We start from the raw sequence: 7,906 nt of genomic DNA on the forward strand, positions 1-7,906 counted from the left end.
TTTCACACCATTTGAAGCTCTTCATAGTTTTCAAACTTTTTCACACTCTTCATGTTTTTCAACACCGCTTCATTCTCCTCCTATTTTTCAGATCGTTTCATGTTCCCCATATTTTTGACACCTTTTGAAACTCCTCCTATTTTTCACACCTTTTGAGGCTCTTCATGTTTTTCAACACCGTTTCATGCTCCTCCTATTTTTCAGACTGTTTCATGCTCTTCGCATTTTTCAGACCGTTTCATGCTCCTCATATACTTGACACAATTTGAAGCTCTTCATATTTTTCACACCTTTTCAGCCTCTTCATGTTTTTCAACACCGCTTCATGCTCCTCCTATTTTTCAGACCGTTTCATGCTCCTCATATTTTTCACACTTTTTGAAGCTCTTCATATTTTTCACACCTTTTCAGGCTCTTCATGTTTTTGAACACCGCTTCATGCTCCTCCAATTTTTCAGACCGTTTCATGCTCCTCATATTTTTGACACCTTTTGAAGCTACTCATATTATACACAACTTTTCAGGTTCTTCATGTTTTTCAACACAGCTTAATACTCCTCCAATTATTCAGACCGTTTCTTGCTCCTAATATATTTCACATCTTTTATAGCTCTTCATATTTTTCACACCTTTTCAGGTTCTTCATGTTTTTCAACACCACTTCATGAACCTCCTATTTTTCAGACCGTTTTATGCTCCTCATAATTTTGACACACTTTGAAGCCCTTCATAAATTCACACCTTTTCAGGCTCTTCATGTTTTTCAACACCACTTCATTCTCATCCTATTTTTCAGACGTTTCATGCTCATCTCATTGTTTACACCCTTTGAAGCTCTTCATATTTTTCACACCTTTTGAGGCTCTTCATGTTTTTCAACACCGTTTCATGCTCCTCCTACTTTTCAGACCGTTTCATGCTCCTCATTTTTTTCACACCTTTTGAATCTCTTCATATTTTACACACCTTTTCAGGCTCTTCATGTTTTTGAAGACCGCTTCATGCTCCTCCTATTTTTCAGACCGTTTCTTGCTCCTCATATTTTTGAGACTTTTTGAAGCTCTTCATATTTTACACACCTTTTCAGGCTCTTCATGTTTTTGACGAATGCTTCATGCTCCTCCTATTTTTCAGAACGTTTCATGCTCCTCATGTATTTCACACCTTTTGAAGCTCTTCATCTATTTCACACCTTTTCAGTCTCTTCATGTTTTTGAACACCGCTTCATGGTCGTCCTATTTTTCAGACCGTTTCATGCTCCTCATATTTTTTACACCTTTTAAGCTCTGCATATTTTTCACACCTTTTCAGTCTCTTCATGTTTTTGAGGACCGCTTCATGCTCCTCCTATTTTTCAGGCCGTTTCATTCTCCACATATTTTGACACCTTTTCAAGCTCTTCATATTTTTCACACCTTTTCAGGCTCTTCATGTTTTTCAACACTGCTTCATGCTCCTCCTATATTTCCGACCATTTTATGCGCCTCATATTTTTGACACGTTTTGCAGCTCTTCATATTTTTCACACCTTTTCAGTCGCTTCATGTTTTTGAGGACCGCTTCATGCTCCTCCTATTTTTCAGACCGTTTCATGCTCCACATATTGTGACACCTTTTCAAGCTCTTCATATTTTTCACACCTTTTCAGGCTCTTCATGTTTTTCAACACTGCTTCATGCTCCTCCTATTTTTCCGACCGTTTTATGCGCCTCATATTTTTGACACGTTTTGCAGCTCTTCATATATTTCACACCTTTTCCGGCTCTTCATGTTTTTCTCCACCGCATCATGCTCCTCCTATTTTTAAGACCGTTTCATTCTCCTCATATATTTCACACCTTTTGAAGCTCTTCCTATTTTTCACACCTTTTCAGGCGCTTCATGTTTTTCAACACCGCTTCATGCTCCTCCTATTTTTCAGGCCGTTTCATGCTTCTCATATATTTGACAGCTTTTGAAGCTCTTCATATTTCTCACACCTTTTCAGGCTATTCTTGTTTTTCAACACCGCTTCATGCTCCTCCTATTTTTCAGACCATTTCGTGCTTCTCATATTTTTGACTCTTTTTGAAGCTCTTCATATTTTTCACACATTTTCAGGCTCTTCATGTTTTTCAACACCGCTTCATGCTCCTCCTCTTTTTCAGACCGTTTCATGCTCCTCATACTTTTGACACCTTTTGAAGCTCTTCATGTATTTCACACGTTTTCATGCTCTTCATGTTGTTCAACACCGATTCATGCTCCTCCTCTTTTTCAGACTGTTTCATGCACCTCATACTATTGACACCTTTTGAAGCTCTTCATATCTTTCACAACTTTTCAGGCTCTTCATGTTTTTCAAAACCTTTTCATGCTCCTCCTATTTTTCAGACCATTTCATGCACCTCATATTTTTCACACCTTTTGAAGCTTTTCATATTTTTCACAACTTCTCAGACTCTTCATGTTTTTGACCACCGCTTCATGCTCCTCCTATTTTTCAGACCGATTCATGCTCCTCATATTTTTGACACCTTTTGAAGCTCTTCATATTTTTCACACCTTTTCAGGCTCTTCATTTTTTTGATCACCGCTTCATGCTCCTCTTATTTTGTAGACCGTTTCATGCTCCTCATATTTTTGACACCTTTTGAAGCTCTTCATATTTTTCATACTTTTTAAGGCTCTTCATTTTTTTCAACACCTCTTCATGCTCCTCCTATTTTACAGACCGTTTCATGCTTCTCGTGTTTTTGACACCTTTTGAAGCTCTTCATATTTTTCACACCTTTTCATGCTCTTCATCTTTTTCAAAACCGTTTCATGCTCGTCCAATTTTTCAGGCTGTTTCATGCTCCTCATATTTTTGACGCCTTTGAAGCTCTTCATATTTGTCACACCTATTCAAGCTCTTCATATTTTACAACACCGCTTCATGCTCCTCCTATTTTTCAGTTGTTTCATGCTTCTCATATTTTTGACACCTTTTGAAGCTCTTCATATTTTTCACATCTTTTCAGGCTCTTCATATTTTCAAACACCGCTTCAGGCTCCTCCTGTTTTTAACACTGTTTCATGCTCCTCATATTTTTTACACCTTTTGAAGCTCTTCATATATCTCAGACCTTTTCAGGCTCTTCATGTATTTCACTACCAATTCATGATCCTCCTATTTTTCAGACCGTTTCATGCTGTTCACATTTCTGACAACTTTTGAAGCTCTTCATATTTTTCACACCTTTTCAGGCTCTTCATGTTTTTGAACACCACTTCATGCTCCTCCTATTTTTCAGACCGTTTCATCCTCCTCATATTTTTGACACGTTTTGAAGTTCTTCATATTTTCCACACCTTTTCAGGCTCTTCATGTTTTTAAACACCGCTTCATTCTCCTCCTATTTTACAGACTGTTTCATGCTTCTCGTGTTTTTGACACCTTTTCAAGCTCTTCATATTTTTCACACATTTTCATGCTCTTCATCTTTTTCAAACCCGTTTCATGCTCATCCTATTTTTCATGCTGTTTCATGCACCTCATATTTTTGACACTTTTTGAAGCTCTTCATAATTTCACACCTTTTCAGGCTCTTGATGTTTTTAAACACCGCTTCATGCTCCTCCTATTTTTCAGACTGTTTCATGCTCCTCATATTTTTGACAACTTTTGAAGCTCTTCATATTTTTCACACCTTCAGCCTCTTCATGTTTTTGAACACCGTTTCATGCTCTTCCTTTTTTTCAGACCGTTTCATGGTCCTCATATATTTCACACCTTTTGAAGCTCTTCATATTTTTCACAACTTTTCAGGCTCTTCATGTATTTGACCACCGCATCATGCTCCTCCTATTTTTCAGACCGTTTCATGCTCCTCATATTTTTGACACGTTTTGAAGCTCTTCATATTTTTCATACCTTTTCAGGCTTTTCATGTTTGTGAACACCGCTTCATTCTCCTCCTATTTTTCAGACTGTTTCATGCTCCTCATATTTTTGACAACTTTTGAAGCTCTTCATATTTTTCACACCTTTTCAGGCTCTTCATGTTTTTGACCACCGCTTCATGCTGCTCCTATTTTTCAGACCGTTTTAATCTCCTCATAATTTTGACACCTTTTTAAGCTCTGCATATTTTTCATGCCTTTTCAGTCTCTTCATGTCTCTGAGGACCGCTTCATGCTCCTCCTATTTTTCAGACCGTTTTCTGCTACTCTTTTTTTTTCACTCCTTTTGAAGCTCTTCATATTTTTCACACATTTTCAGGCTCTTCATCTTTTTGAACACCGCTTCATGCTCCTCCTATTTTTCAGACCGTTTCATGCTCCTCATGATTTTCACACCTTTTGAAGCTCTTCATATTTCTCACACCTTTTCAGGCTCTTCATGTTTTTCAACACTGCTTCATGTCCCTCCTATTTTTCAGACCGTTTCATGCTCCTCATATTTTTGACACATTTTGAAGCTCTTAATATTTCTCACACCTTTTCAGGCTCTTCATGTTTTTCAACAATGCGTCATGCTCCTACAATTTTTCAGACCATTTCATGCTCCTCATATTTTGACACCTTTGAAGCTCTTCATTTTCTCACACCTTTTCAGGATCTTCATGTTTTTGACGACTGCTTCTTGCCCATCCTATGTTTCAGACCGTTTCATGCCCCTCGTATTTTTGACACCTTTTGAAGCTCTTCATATTTTTCACACCTTTTCAGGCTCTTCATGTTTTTTAAAAGCACTTCATGCTCCTCCTATTTTTCAGACCGTTTCATGCCCCTCATATTTTTGACACTTTTTGAAGCTCCTCCTATTTTTCACACCTTTTCTGGCTCTTCATGTTTTTGAACACCACTTCATTCTCCTCCTATTTTTCAGACGTTTCCTGCTCATCTCATTTTTGACACCTTTTGAAGCTCTTCATAATTTTCACACCATTTGAAGCTCTTCATAGTTTTCAAACTTTTTCACACTCTTCATGTTTTTCAACACCGCTTCATTCTCCTCCTATTTTTCAGATCGTTTCATGTTCCCCATATTTTTGACACCTTTTGAAACTCCTCCTATTTTTCACACCTTTTGAGGCTCTTCATGTTTTTCAACACCGTTTCATGCTCCTCCTATTTTTCAGACCGTTTCATGCTCCTCGCATTTTTCAGACCGTTTCATGCTCCTCATATACTTGACACAATTTGAAGCTCTTCATATTTTTCACACCTTTTCAGGCTCTTCATGTTTTTGAACACCGCTTCATGCTCCTCCAATATTTCAGACCGTTTCATGCTCCTCATATTTTTGACACCTTTTGAAGCTACTCATATTATACACAACTTTTCAGGTTCTTCATGTTTTTCAACACAGCTTAATACTCCTCCAATTATTCAGACCGTTTCTTGCTCCTAATATATTTCACATCTTTTATAGCTCTTCATATTTTTCACACCTTTTCAGGTTCTTCATGTTTTTCAACACCACTTCATGAACCTCCTATTTTTCAGACCGTTATGCTCCTCATAATTTTGACACACTTTGAAGCCCTTCATAAATTCACACCTTTTCAGGCTCTTCATGTTTTTCAACACCACTTCATTCTCATCCTATTTTTCAGACGTTTCATGCTCATCTCATTGTTTACACCCTTTGAAGCTCTTCATATTTTTCACACCTTTTGAGGCTCTTCATGTTTTTCAACACCGTTTCATGCTCCTCCTACTTTTCAGACCGTTTCATGCTCCTCATTTTTTTCACACCTTTTGAATCTCTTCATATTTTACACACCTTTTCAGGCTCTTCATGTTTTTGAAGACCGCTTCATGCTCCTCCTATTTTTCAGACCGTTTCTTGCTCCTCATATTTTTGAGACTTTTTGAAGCTCTTCATATTTTACACACCTTTTCAGGCTCTTCATGTTTTTGACGAATGCTTCATGCTCCTCCTATTTTTCAGAACGTTTCATGCTCCTCATGTATTTCACATCTTTTGAAGCTCTTCATCTATTTCACACCTTTTCAGTCTCTTCATGTTTTTGAGGACCGCTTCATGCCCCTCCTATTTTTCAGGCCGTTTCATGCTCCACATATTTTGACACCTTTTCAAGCTCTTCATATTTTTCACACCTTTTCAGGCTCTTCATGTTTTTCAACACTGCTTCATGCTCCTCCTATTTTTCTGACCATTTTATGCGCCTCATATTTTTGACACGTTTTGCAGCTCTTCATATTTTTCACACCTTTTCAGTCGCTTCATGTTTTTGAGGACCGCTTCATGCTCCTCCTATTTTTCAGACCGTTTCATGCTCCACATATTGTGACACCTTTTCAAGCTCTTCATATTTTTCACACCTTTTCAGGCTCTTCATGTTTTTCAACACTGCTTCATGCTCCTCCTATGTTTCTGACCGGTTTATGCGCCTCATATTTTTGACACGTTTTGCAGCTCTTCATATATTTCACACCTTTTCAGGCTCTTCATGTTTTTCTCCACCGCATCATGCTCCTCCTATTTTTAAGACCGTTTCATTCTCCTCATATATTTCACACCTTTTGAAGCTCTTCCTATTTTTCACACCTTTTCAGGCGCTTCATGTTTTTCAACACCGCTTCATGCTCCTCCTATTTTTCAGGCCGTTTCATGCTTCTCATATATTTGACAGCTTTTGAAGCTCTTCATATTTCTCACACCTTTTCAGGATATTCTTGTTTTTCAACACCGCTTCATGCTCCTCCTATTTTTCAGACCATTTCGTGCTTCTCATATTTTTGACTCTTTTTGAAGCTCTTCATATTTTTCACACATTTTCAGGCTCTTCATGTTTTTCAACACCACTTCATGCTCCTCCTCTTTTTCAGACCGTTTCATGCTCCTCATAATTTTGACACCTTTTGAAGCTCTTCATGTATTTCACACGTTTTCATGCTCTTCATGTTGTTCAACACCGCTTCATGCTCCTCCTCTTTTTCAGACTGTTTCATGCACCTCATATTATTGACACCTTTTGAAGCTCTTCATATTTTTCACAACTTTTCAGGCTCTTCATGTTTTTCAAAACCTTTTCATGCTCCTCCTATTTTTCAGACCATTTCATGCACCTCATATTTTTCACACCTTTTGAAGCTTTTCATATTTTTCACAACTTCTCAGACTCTTCATGTTTTTGACCACCGCTTCATGCTCCTCCTATTTTTCAGACCGATTCATGCTCCTCATATTTTTGACACCTTTTGAAGCTCTTCATATTTTTCACATCTTTTCATGCTCTTCATCTTTTTCAAAACAGGTTCATGTGCCTCCTATTTTTCAGACCGTATCCTGCTCCTCATATTTTTCACACCTTTTGAAGCTCTTCATATTTTTCACACCTTTTCAGGCTCTTCATTTTTTTGATCACCGCTTCATGCTCCTCTTATTTTGTAGACCGTTTCATGCTCCTCATATTTTTGACACCTTTTGAAGCTCTTCATATTTTTCATACTTTTTAAGGCTCTTCATTTTTTTCAACACCTCTTCATGCTCCTCCTATTTTACAGACCGTTTCATGCTTCTCGTGTTTTTGACACCTTTTGAAGCTCTTCATATTTTTCACACCTTTTCATGCTCTTCATCTTTTTCAAAACCGTTTCATGCTCGTCCAATTTTTCAGGCTGTTTCATGCTCCTCATATTTTTGACGCCTTTGAAGCTCTTCATATTTGTCACACCTATTCAAGCTCTTCATATTTTACAACACCGCTTCATGCTCCTCCTATTTTTCAGTTGTTTCATGCTTCTCATATTTTTGACACCTTTTGAAGCTCTTCATATTTTTCACATCTTTTCAGGCTCTTCATATTTTCAAACACCGCTTCAGGCTCCTCCTGTTTTTAACACTGTTTCATGCTCCTCATATTTTTTACACCTTTTGAAGCTCTTCATATATCTCAGACCTTTTCAGGC

Source organism: Dama dama, unplaced genomic scaffold, assembly GCF_033118175.1.
Source record: "Dama dama isolate Ldn47 unplaced genomic scaffold, ASM3311817v1 ptg000088l, whole genome shotgun sequence".
Taxonomy (NCBI): Eukaryota; Metazoa; Chordata; class Mammalia; order Artiodactyla; family Cervidae; genus Dama; species Dama dama.